The sequence below is a fragment of the Amphiura filiformis genome, chromosome 6 (genome assembly GCF_039555335.1).
Source record: "Amphiura filiformis chromosome 6, Afil_fr2py, whole genome shotgun sequence".
NCBI lineage: Eukaryota > Metazoa > Echinodermata > Ophiuroidea > Amphilepidida > Amphiuridae > Amphiura > Amphiura filiformis.
The window spans coordinates 911,805-923,950 of record NC_092633.1 but is presented as its reverse complement, the minus strand read 5'-3'; positions in this window follow the sequence as shown (position 1 = coordinate 923,950).

The following is a 12,146-nucleotide window of genomic DNA, read 5'->3' as shown; positions in this document are numbered from 1 at the left end:
GGCCATCGGAACAAACAACGATTTTGTAAACATAATAGTGACAAAAACAACCAAAGATAATCATATTTACTTTATATTTTACCCACTTTTTTGTGTGAAATTGTGTCTGAAGTTATAAATTGAAGACCTCGGGACTAAAAGGCATCAAGTCACATTGAGTGCACTTAGAGATAAATGGCAAAGAAGGTAGTTTCCATGTAGTTTCAATGCAAGGAGGTGGTTTTATCCATGCAGTTTCAATGTTCTACAACATTATTTCACTGTGAAATTTGCACAGAGGGTGTAGATAGCCCCCTTGTAGCACTAGCAGGAAACTAATTTTTCATGATTTTGCAATTTACCCCCCCCCCCACTTTTTTTTAGTTCTGAGGTCTTCATCAGTTAGGTTAAAAAGAAAAATCGTTTTATGTTGAGACTACAAGTGGTTGTTAAATGTGACATTATAACAAAAACAAAGTAGGTTTAAGCATTTTCAAATTTGGTCAAAAAGTTTATATTTTGATGACGGTTTTCACTCATTTATCAAGAAAATGTGTGTGTACTTCTTTTAGGGACATATTTAACAAATAATATTGTAAGACTAGTAGATATGATGAACACTGTATGTACTTTTTTTGAATCTCTGTGTCCTTTCCAAAACCCCTGAAACATGAAAGTGGCACTCATAACGTAAAATAACTCTATATACGTTGTTCATCTTATAATTGGTGAAGACTCATAATATCTTCGATTGATATAGAATTATTAGAATGGCATGCACCCAGTTGGGAGACAGTTGCGTAGCTGGCTTGTGCTTATGTGAATTTACACGAGCATATATAAGTTGGCACTTTATTGATATGTGTGCAGTAACAAAAGCCAAGTAATTTTTGCCCATTTTAAGCTGAACAGAGTATAGTGAATGAACTTTGTTCGCTTTATAATTGGTGAAGATAATAATGTCGTGGATTGGTATAGAATCATTGGAATGGCATGGACACAGTTTAGAGACAGTTGCGTGGCTGCATGGCTTGTGCTTATGTGAATTTACACAAGCATAAGTTGGGACTTTATTGATGTGTGCACCAACAAAAGCCGAATAATTTTTGCCAATTTTAAGCTGAACAGAGTATAGTAAATAAGATAACAGACTACGCTCTCTATCCCACATGTATAATTGCATATTAGACATGTGCTATTCCAGTTGAAATCATACACCCCTATGGAAAACTTGATCTTAATATCCCAAGTGGAGTCACCCATTCAAGTAAACCCCTTTTGAAATCTACACCCCCTGTGTGGAAGATTAAGGTAATGCCTTCCATAGAGGGTGTATGGATTCCACCCGGAACAGCCCACTGCTGTTATGCATTAATGTTCTTTGTATGCCTGTACACAGTTCTTTCAGTTCAATGTCATGTGTTATCTTTTTGTATTGTGTTTTCTTTTCATTTTTATTGTTGATTTGGAGATATCTGTATAAGAATATAATTATCATATCATTATATTATTATAGCTATTTTATTGATCATATATATTGTGGAAATTTATATCATACTTCTTATGTGTAACATTCAGCTAAGTAGTACTGATTGTTGAAGAAGGAATGTAGACAAAAATCAGTGAAAGCAAAGGCGGAGTTTTAGAAATTATTACAATTTCTGAAATTTCGGTTAGAAAATACACAGAATCATGTGACTTTTTTATTCTCAGATTTTTTATTTACAAATTTTTTATCATGGTTTTTAATGAATGGAGGATGATTGACAAAATATGTGCTGTAAATTTGACAGTAAAGCGAATTACAGGTATAATCAAAGGTGCAAAATAGTAAGCTTATTGAAAAATTCTTCTTCTTGCCTGTAGCTACAATAATCAAGTTGCCTATCTGACAGTCTTAGATCTAGATCAGTTGAAGATGCGGATTAATTCAGGACAATGGACTAGATATGAACACTGCTGTGAACATATTGTGCGCCGTCTCTTTTACTATATCCATCAGAATTCAGAATGTAACTAGAGGGGTCCAATACAGGGGCCTAGAGCTTAGAGGTGGCCAAGAGAAGGGGCCTAGAGCTTAGAGGGGCCATGCTACCAGAGGGGGCCAAGAGTGGGTGCCAAGAAGACAGCAGACCACCTTCCTCTTTGGGAAATCTGGAATGAAAAAATGACGCATTTGAACATGGAGAAATGCATGAACTTGATTGTATAATGTATATGTAAAACATAATCCACATTTAAACCTGCTGTGTGGAAAGCCCCATAATGCTGCTTGCTTTATCCTATAGTTAAAATGAACGCACATAGAAACCGGTTGACCTGAATGTGCTTACACAGTCTCAATGAAGATTTCCCAGATATTGTTATTAAATTTGGTCATGTTTTTGCAACATGTTGGAAACTGAGAACTTGTCAAGGACCAATGTAGACACTTTTAATCGAGAATGGTTAATGTTTTGAGAGTCTTTTTTTTTCATATATATACTCCCTAAACAGGAGTTTATGTTTTAAAAGTTCCTTTTCATGTGTATTATAAAAATGTACAAAATACTACCAAAAATACAAGTAATTAATTGTGGTCCACAGTATTTAAAACAAAAAAGTACTGTGGTAGTTTATGTTATTATAACTTAATTTTGCTTTTTATGTTTAAGAAGTATTGTATTAATTCATTTTAAGTTTCTTAGGCAGTTGTTAACTGGTTTGTTTGTAGCAGTTATTTCAAGCCGTATAACCTAGCTGTTTTTAATTTTATAAATATTGATGCAGTCTGCTTTATTGGAAAAAACTTAGAACAAATTGGAACACATTATTTCCATTTGTTCTGGCTGCTGGTACCTTTTTTGGTCCATAAATCATACTGCAAACCTATTCTATTACCTCAGTGGACTATTACAGTTGCAGTCCATAGCCCCTGTGTAAGACAGTGACCTAAATCGCCCATACAGCGGAGTGTAGCTTTCAAATGGAGTCGTCCATTCAGGTAACCCCATTTGAAATTCACACTCCCTGTGTGGGAGATTGAGGTCATGTCTTACATAAGGGGTGCATGGATTTCAAGTGGAATTTCCCAATATTGAATAAGGTGGTCCAATAATAAAGCCAGTGTATGCATTGGACAAGATTGACAATTGTGTTACCATGGAAATGTAGGCGCCTAGCTGCACAATACATGGCTTGAAATATATCATACTATCAAGCCGCTTCACAGCGCATGGCTTAAATGTTACGCCATTTAGCATTTCAAATGCAATCGCATCATGTTGTTACTTAATAAGGATTGGCAGTCACTCGATGCATCCAATTACAGTCCTGGGCCCGGTTCGTGAAACTTGGTCGCAATGGACATATCATACGATGTACGTATTAAAATAAGATCAATATTTTATTTATGCATTACGTATGACCGTCCTAGACGACCGAGTTCCATGAATCGGGGCCCTGCATTGTAAATATTGGAGGGAGTGTACAGAGGTAATAGAATGTTACATGAGCACCTTGATGGAAAGAAATAGTGATTATTATTATTATTATGCTACCTCTTTTAAAAAGACTGAAATGAAGCCTGTTGGGCTGTTCCAGTTAAAATTCATACACCCCCTATGGAAGACATGATGTTAATCTTTCACACGGGTGGTGGGAATTTCAAATGCGGTTACCTGAATGGGTGACTCAATGAGAAATCTACATGTACACTCCCCTGTGTGGAAGATTAAGGTCATGCTTTCCATAGGGGGTGTATGGATATCAACTGGAATGTCCCATTGCTCACTGGATGCATGCTTGACACTGATTAGTGGTGAAATTGCCTGTACTTTAATTTGTTCACCTCCAAATTGGTAGTGACGGCAATGCTTGAACGCAGTTCCGCTGTAAGTATGCAGACAAACCCGTCCCTGGTACGCGTGTGTATACACACTGCAGGATTAGGTTAGCATGATCGATGCGATACTGCATCCAGCAAGCTACGCACCTACGTCACTACTAAACTTGTGAAATAAGGCAGAGTAAATCAGAAATTGCGCATCAGTATATTTGAACTTTAATAATCAGTGATATTATATATTTGTAATGTCTATCATGTAGGTAAAATTTATTTGAATTTGATATGGTTGAGTGACGTAAAAACAAAAAAGGTTTTTAAAACACTAGGTGTTCCCAACCCATTTTTGGAACATGTGTGATTTCTCGCGACCCCTTTGTCAAAATTGTGTCGCTTGTCCAACCTTACTCCTAAGTAGTCTTGTGACCCAGAGATGCCAGTCAGTGTTGTCAAAAATTCTGAAATGGCAAAAAATTCCTGAAAAATGTACATTTGTACAGGATCATCTGAGTACAATTTCCTGAAATCAGGAAATTTCCTGAAGACTGTTAACACTGTGTGACCCTACATTGTAAGATCATGATCTCCATTTGGGGTCTTAAACCCACTGGTTGGGAATGCCTTCTTTAAACCATCTAGCATTAATCACCATTTGAAAGCAAAAAGGCTGTTAAGTACATAGTAATAAGAAAGTACTTGAAACTTTTTTGTATTCAGGTGTTAATTTGAGAATACTGAACTCTTTATTTGGGCTGATTCCATTGCTTGTACTATCGAGTACCGTTTTGTCATTTTCAAGAAATCTTTACATAGTCAAGTTATTTTTCTGGTTTGCATATTCCATATTTGTCAGAATGTGCACCACAAGTACAGAAAATGTTTAAGTGAGAGAACAGTTTCCGAGTAAGTTTTTGACAATTTCTACATGTATTTTGCTGGGTCTTGTATTATGTGAATACACACTGTCAATACCATTTCCTTGGCTCAAGGCATCATAACTTTAAACATATCTATATCGTTAATACTGCACATTATAATCTTAAATTTGTGTCAGTTTATAAAAACAAATGTATACAGCACAACATATGATATTGCAATTATTATAAGTGCTGCTTACCTACCCCCAGTTTTGCTATATTTGCTGTTGCTGCTGCTGCTGATGATGACCGAAGATACTGCAAAACGATTGTTCAAATCTGAAAGGTCGGATTTGTCAATGCTTGGCTAGTGGTTAGGCTTCATATGCCAGCAGGCTACCAATGTGGATCCATTTTATTGATTTATCTTTCTAGGGATGTACAATGTGAAATTGTAAGCACGGATAGGATTGGGCTTAAGCCTGATGGCTTAGGAAGCCTGATGGTCCACAAGCCATGTTTCGAGAAGCCAGCCCAAAGAAACTATACTAAGCTTGAAAGTTACTGAGTTGAAATATTGCCAGGGAAAATGGTTTCATTGTAAAGCTGAAGGATAGAATGGTGCATGTCATTCATTCTTGAGCCAAAATAAATCAAACAGGGAAAGTTGGAAAATAATGCATGAATTCTCTCTCTCTGCCATTGGTAGCCTTTTTGCACATAGCTTTCTAGCACTGAGTATGGAAACTTGTGGAAAGGTGTAACAGTGCATTCATAAATTGTATTTCACAGTTTATTTTATTTTTTATACATCCAATCCTATGTTTATTATTCAAATTAAAATGAGAAATGTCAAATATCATCTGTGACTTGATTGTATGCTGATGTTTGGCTATTCCAGCTGTATAATCCATACCCCCTATGGAAGACATGACCTTAATCTCCTACACAGGGAGTGTGAATTTCAAATAGAGCCATTCTGGTATAACTTCATTTGAAAAACACACCCCCTGTGTTGAAGATTGAAGTCATAACTGGGGGTGTATGGATTTCAACTGGAATAGCCCATTATCACTTGTTTAACAGAGGGAGTGCGTAAAAGTGTGACCTTGAAGCGTCACAATTCACATCCGATTGGACAGTTTTGCAGTCCTATATATAGTCAATAGTGATTGCAAAACGCAACAAATTTGCAAGCGTATGTTCTCTGAATACATATCGCACATATCCAGAGAGCCACAAAACCCATTTTACACTTCAAAAAATGTGATTATATTGCCCTCATTGTTTTGGTACAATACAAATGGGACGGTTTTTGGTAATCTAGAATTCATTACTGAAATTCCATAAATGATGAGTATGCCACAGATGTTTTGGGGCACCATGGTTACATTTTCCAATAGTATGGTTTTGACAAAACACAATGCCTCTAAGCAGTCTGTGTTCACTCCTTCATGTTTCAAAAAGGAAAAAAATATTTCTTCATGTTGTATACTGACCAAAGCAATGTGCAGGAAAAAATGTTTCAAAAATGTTAATATTAGGGGTAGGCACAATGCTGTGATAAATATTAAAAATGCTGTATTTTGTCCCTGATGTTGCTGTAAATCAAAGTATTTAATTCTTAATCATGGGAGCATATACCTACTGCATATGCCGTCATGCCGTGTCAAGCACTTTGCGGAATAACTTGATCACGACCTACCCTAGTGATAGCTGTATTCTAAGATTGGTCAGTTCTCAAAGAGTCACATTTACTTCATAGCGTATGGTCATTGCAGTGTATGCTCGACTCAAATTTCTGTGAGAAATGAGTGGGCTTAGATGATAAGAATTAGATATCTTGATTACAGTTGATAATATGTATACGAGGCCTTTTGTTCCAATCACAATTAAGTTGCTTAAATTGCTGTTGGATGACCGTTTCAAATTGAGCAAATACAGAGGAACATAGGGTCAGGCAATGATGGCAGAAAAGTGTGCTTCATTCAAAATACTTAGCACTAACAATAACCCATAATGTAGGTCCTATAAAGGGTTTAATTTAGATGTTATGGGTTTTATTAATAATAATATACTTACTTGATGTGCACTTGATGTATCTGTCGTATTTGTTGCATTGTAAATGATTTGTGTACTTTAATGTGGTGATATCAAATAAAAGTATATGTCCTTCTTAAGAAAAATTTACATGTTTGTTTTGAGATTATGTTCGACTGGTTTTACAAGGTATTTTGGGTGGGTAATTATTTATGTGGTAAACCCACAGAATTAGAGAAGGAGAACCGGGACTTGAAGTTGACAGCTATCTTGATACAGGCTGCAGGCATGGAGCAAAATTGGGGTATTCGGTTCCCTCGGAATGCACCCGAGGTATTCATTGTCATGCAAGCGCGACATCGCATACCAAGCGTAATTTGACGCCTCATAGTGAAACACATCGAAGGCAAGACGCGGAATTGTTTTCGTTTGTCTCCGCGCAGACTCGCGCACCAGCGGCAAGGACCCGAATTACGAATACCCCCAAGTTTCTTCCCATTGCTGACGGTGTGATTGTATGCGTGAGCGGTATAGGGAGTCCCGATTCTCCTCTAATTCTGTGGGTAAACCATGTCGGCTAGTATGTACAAATTAATGGGCATCTTTACTTAACAAAACCAAGTGATTTTTTACTCATTACAATATTTTGCCTTTCACATCGGTATGACTGATATGGTCATGTAATCCACTTTCCCTGAAAACTGGTTTCCGGTGTTGCTTAGTCTCTTTTCCAGTCTTTAAAAGTGGATTGTATACATGGCTTAGGAAATATGTGCCCCCCTTCTTATTATCTCCATGGCTTCTCAAACTTCTCAAGACTCCAGCCCAAAGATATTCGACCCATCCCAATTTATTACAAAAGCCTTACATAATTGTTGACAGACACACACACTGACTGACAGACACACAACTTGTGATGCCATAAGGCCTTTTTCCTTAGGACAACCTAAAAAGGTGAATATATGAAATGGTGACTTGCAACTAATTGAGTTCCAATATATAATGCCCCAAAGGTCATGAAAGCAAGCTGAACATTAGGGTGGGGCGAAAAACCCTTTTTTTCTCGGATCGACTTAGAACTCTCAGAGAATTTTACTAGGGTACATACTACTATTGTGCTAAAATATCAGTAAGATCGGAGCATGTTTCGCCCAGGCAGTAGATTTTAACAAAATTATTTGCTATTTCTTACTGTATAACTCTATCTTACTGTATAACTCTATACGAAATCAGTAGAAACAACCTGGGAAAAGTAGGTATTGAAATTACATCATAGTCAATATAACAATTTGGGTAGTTTGTTTAGACCCTCCAGAACATCACCAAGTAGCAAGCAGTCTCAGATTGATAACCATTATTTTTTGCTAAAGACATGTATTTAGTTAAATATTGGCTTCTCAAATAGTTAAATATTGGTGATATTTGAGTTGCTAAATTAAGGGTTAGGGGTAGCATTATGGAGCATTTCCCCAGTTCTACTGAGTCAAATTTCACGATCTTGGTCTTGTTGGGTAGATATAACTTCAAAAGTACAAACAATACTTGAGATGTGATTTTAGAGCAGCTCTGACTTGACCAGGGCTTAAAGGGTCATTTGATTTCTCTATATAGAGTTATACAGTAAGAAATAGCAAAAAAGTAGGGATTTTGTGAAAATCTACTGCCTGGGTGAAACATGCTTCGATCCGAGAAAAAAAGTGTTTTTCGCCCCACCCTACAGTGAACAGTGTGTATTGGTATCTACACCTGATAGCACAGTATGTATGGTACAGTGTGTGTTATTATCTACCCCTGATAACATTGTATGCACTGTACAGTGTGTATTGGAATCAACATCTGATAGCACATTATGTATGGTATAGTGTGTATTGCTATCTACCCCTGATAACATAGTAAGCACTGTATAGTGTATAGGCCTATTGGTATCCACACCTCATAGCACAGTATGTATTGTACAGTGTGTGTTGCTATCTACCCCTGATAACACAGTATACACTGTACAGTGTGTATTGGAATCAACATCTGATAGCACATAATGTATGGTATAGTGTGTATTGCTATCTACCCTTGATAACACGGTATGCACTGCATAGTGTATAGGCCTACTGGTATCTACACCTCATAGCACAGATGTATGGTACAGTGTGTGTTGCTATCTACCCCTGATAACACAGTATACACTGTACAGTGTGTGTTGGAATCAACATCTGATAGCACAGTATAGTGTGTATTGCTATCTATCCCTGATAACATGGTATGCACTGTACAGTATGTATTGGTATCAATACCTGATAGCACATTATGTATGGTATAGTGTGTGTTGCTATCTACCCCTGATAACACGGTATGCACTGTACAGTGTGTATTGGTATCTATACCTGATAGCACAGTATGTATGGTATAGTGTGTGTTGCTATCTACCCCTGATAACATGGTATGCACTGCATAGTGTATAGGCCTACTGGTATCTACACCTCATAGCACAGATGTATGGTACAGTGTGTGTTGCTATCTACCCCTGATAACACAGTATACACTGTACAGTGTGTGTTGGAATCAACATCTGATAGCACAGTATAGTGTGTATTGCTATCTATCCCTGATAACATGGTATGCACTGTACAGTATGTATTGGTATCAATACCTGATAGCACAGTATGTATGGTATAGTGTGTGTTGCTATCTACCCCTGATAACACACCCTGCACTGTACGGTGTGTATTGTGGTATCTACCCTGATAGATACATTTTGTATGGTATAGAGTGTGTTGCTATCTACCCTGATAACATGGTATGCACTGTACAGTGTGTATTGGTATCTACACCTGATAGCACAGTATGTATGGTATAGTGTGTGTTGCTATCTACCCCTGATAACATGGTATACACTGTTCCGTGTGTATTCAGTATCGAAGTTACGTAATGTTACTATGTCAACGGGATCACGCGCTAGAGTAATGAACCACGATCGAAATGATCACCACATAAAGTATATGGCACTCGAAGGCATACCAAAGTAGCGTGATCCGCAACCAAGAGAATTACGTAACCACTTCGATGCTGAATTGGTATCTACACCTGATAGCGCATTATGTATGGTATAGTGTGTGTTGCTATCTACCCCTGATAACACAGTATGCACTGTACAGTGTGTATTGGGATCTACACCTGATAGCACATTATGTATGGTATAGTGTGTGTTGCTATCTACCCCTGATAACACGGTATGCACTGTACAGAGTCCGAATCCACTATCAAAGTGAGGCCGTGTGTTTAGCAAAATACCATCAAACCAAGGTTTTTGTAATAGTGAGGAGCAAAGCAAAACAGTATACAGTGTGTATTGGTATATACACCTGATACCCCTGATAATACAATATAGGCCTACACTGTACAGTGTGTATTGGTATCTACACCTGATACCCCTGATAATACAATATAGGCTATTATATACCTCATATATAGATTCTTGTCATCTGATTGGTTAAAAGTGCAGTCATTGAATTAGCTATGTCCTCCTTTTTAAGAATTACGTAAAAACTGAACTATTCCCCGGGCAATAGTTTTTTAAAAAGACTATTCCCCGGGAATTTTCACATCATCGGCGCGGGCGATGGCGTGGCGTGTTCGCATTACGCACGCGGCTCTAACGCGAATCCTGCCAGTTGCGGTGACGCGATCGGTTCATAACGAAAAACTTTCTTTGTAAATTTTACCATGGCCTATGAACAATAAAATAGGCCTTTTAACCAATCAGATGACAAAAATCTATATTAATTCGGTATATAAAACAAATATTGACTGCTTTATTCGGGACATGGATAAGATTTTAGGCCCGCGGTGATCTCAAAACCATGCTATGACCCTCGGCTGCGCCTCGGGTTATAGCATGGTTTTGAGATCACCTTGGGCCTATAATATTAACCATGCCCCTCATAGCAGTCAATATTTGTATACTGTATTGGTATCTAATCCTGATAGCACAGTATGCATGGTATAGTGTGTGTTGCTATCTACCCCTGATAACACAGTATACACTGTACAGTGTGTATTGGTATCAACACCTGATAGCACAGTATGTATGGTATAGTGTGTGTTGCTATCTACCCCTGATAACACGGTATGCACTATACAGTGTGTATTGGTATCTACACCTGATAGTACAGTATGTATGGTATAGTGTGTGTTGCCATCTCTCCTGATAACATGGTGTGCACTTACACCACATTTCGCCATAATTCATTCTGGAAACGCTTGCTGTTAGAATAAGAAAAATTTTAATGCTAAATTATTGCACATTCTAGGGAAGCGTGGTTACCGCTTTTGAAATAACCGAGTGAGAGGGTTTTCAAGAAAATATTTTTCCTGTCAAAACTGAAGCATCCTCTGTATAAAAGAAAATATGAATATTAACTGCACATCATATATAACGATTCGTGATACCCAATTGTGGCACGTTTGATGTCGTTTACGAGGCAGAGAATTTTATTTCAATTTTATATATGCCAAAATATTTTTTTAATTGAGCAAGAATAAGGATAGAAAAAACGTTGAAAATTCTATGTATGAATAACATTAGACCCGCAAAAGATTACTGTTTCGCTTTTATGGTAATCTAATCTTTTATTTCCTGAAAAAACATTTGGGGTCTAAAATGGATTTTTTATGTAATTGAAAAAAACATCGAACGTGTGTACAAGAAAAATGGTAGGTTCCTCTATAGTATTTTACTGACCATGGAAATGTACTGACACCGTGCGAGCACATCTCAAAATCGATATAATGTCACGCGCATTTATCATGTTTATGGTCGGATTAACAACAATTAAGCGCTATTAATACACATTAATGTTTTTAGGCAAATAAAATTCCAAAATATGGTACGTTTTCTGCTTTTGCTTGTCACGTGGTAGGCCTATTTTGAAGTTGCGATTATACATGTATCTTCAAATAAGTTTCAAATGGATTCCATCAAGACAAGTGGCCGAGTGGTCTAAGGCGCTAGGCTCATAGAGCATATCCAAAGCAGCGTGGTGCGCCGTGAGTTCGAACCCCGCCTCTGCCAAACTTTAAAAGAAGTAAAATTAAAATTAAAATTGAACTTTTTTAAAAATTTCATATTGGGGAAATGTGACTGGGAGAATTTATGTATGGCGTGGAGTGGTGTGGTGTGCACTGTACAGTGTGTATTGGTATCTACACCTGATAGCACAGTATGTATGGTATAGTGTGTTGCTATCTACCCTGATAACACGGTATGCACTGTACAGAGTCCGAATCCACTATCAAAGTGAGGCCGTGTGTTTAGCAAAATACCATCAAACCGAGGTTTTTGTAATAGTGAGGAGCAAAGCGAGGAAAAAAACAAAACATAGCGAGGATGCTGTTTATAATGCTTCTGACGAGTGAGGGGGGTATAGGGGTGTATAAGCAGGCTCCTCACTTCT